Raw genomic sequence first — 1,382 nt, forward strand, 5'->3', positions numbered from 1 at the left:
GAACTAAGCCTCCAAGAAATATTTGATTGGTGTACCTGAAAGTGATGGGGAGAATGGAACCAAGTTGGAAAACACTCTTCAGGCTATTATCCAGAAGAACTTCCCCAACCTAGCAAGGCAGGCCAACATTCAAATATAGAGAACACCACAAATATACTCCTTGAGAATAGGAACCCCAAGACACATCATTGTCAGATTCACCAAGGTTGAAATGAAGTAAAAAGTGTTAAGGGCAGCCAGAGAGAAAGGTCAAGTTACCCACAAAGGGAAGCCCATCAGAATAACAGCAGATCTCTCGGCAGAAACCCAACAAACCAGAAGAGAGTGGGGGCCAATATTCAACATTCTTAAAGAAAAGAATTTTCAACCCAGAATTTCATATCCAGCCAAACTAAGCTTCATAAGTGAAGGAGAAATAAAATCCTTTACAGACAAGCAAATGCTGAGAGATTTTGTCACCTCCAGGCCTGCCTTACAAGAGGTCCTGAAGGGCGCTTTGCAGACGCTGCCACCGAGGAAAGTCCTGTACTACTAGCCATGGTCAACCCTACTGTGTTCTTCAACATTGCCGTTGACGGCGAGCCCTTGGGCCGCGTCTCCTTCGAGCTGTTTGCAGACAAGTTTCCAAAGACAGCAGAAAATTTTCGTGCTCTGAGCACTGGAGAGAAAGGATTTGGTTACAAGGGTTCCTGCTTTCACAGAATTATTCCAGGGTTTATGTGTCAGGGTGGTGACTTCACATGCCATAATGGCACTGGTGGCAAGTCCATCTATGGGGAGAAATTTGAAGATGAGAACTTCATCCTAAAGCATACAGGCCCTGGCATCTTGTCCATGGCAAATGCTGGACCCAACACAAATGGTTCCCAGTTTTTCATCTGCACTGCCAAGACTGAGTGGTTGGATGGCAAGCATGTGGTCTTTGGCAAAGTGAAAGAGGGCATGAATATTGTGGAGGCCATGGAGCGCTTTGGGTCCAGGAATGGCAAGACCAGCACGAAGATCACCATTGCTGACTGTGGACAACTTGAATAAGTTTGACTTGTGTTTTATCTTAACCACCAGACCATTCCTTCTGTAGCTCAGGAGAGCACCCTTCCACCCCATTTGCTTGCAGTATCCTAGAATCTTTGTGCTCTCACTGCAGTTCCTTTTGGGTTCCATGTTTTCCTTGTTCTCGTCCATGCCTAGCTGGATTGCAGAGTTAAGTTTATGATTATGAAATAAAAACTAAATAACAATTGTCAAAAAAAAAAAAAAAAAGAGGTCCTGAAGGAAGCACTAAACATGGAAAGGAACAACTGGTACCAGCCACTGTGAAAACATGCCAAATTGTAAAGACCATTGATGCTAAGAAGAAACTGCAGCAATTAATGGGCAAA

General features: G+C 44.1%; 1 pseudogene; it reads left to right on the forward strand.

The window, feature by feature from the left end:
- Positions 1-537: 537 nt before the first annotated feature.
- LOC105529478 lies at positions 538-1,035 on the forward strand (annotated as a pseudogene).
- Positions 1,036-1,382: the final 347 nt, after the last annotated feature.

The sequence above is a fragment of the Mandrillus leucophaeus genome, unplaced genomic scaffold (genome assembly GCF_000951045.1).
Source record: "Mandrillus leucophaeus isolate KB7577 unplaced genomic scaffold, Mleu.le_1.0 Scaffold119, whole genome shotgun sequence".
NCBI classification, from domain to species: Eukaryota; Metazoa; Chordata; class Mammalia; order Primates; family Cercopithecidae; genus Mandrillus; species Mandrillus leucophaeus.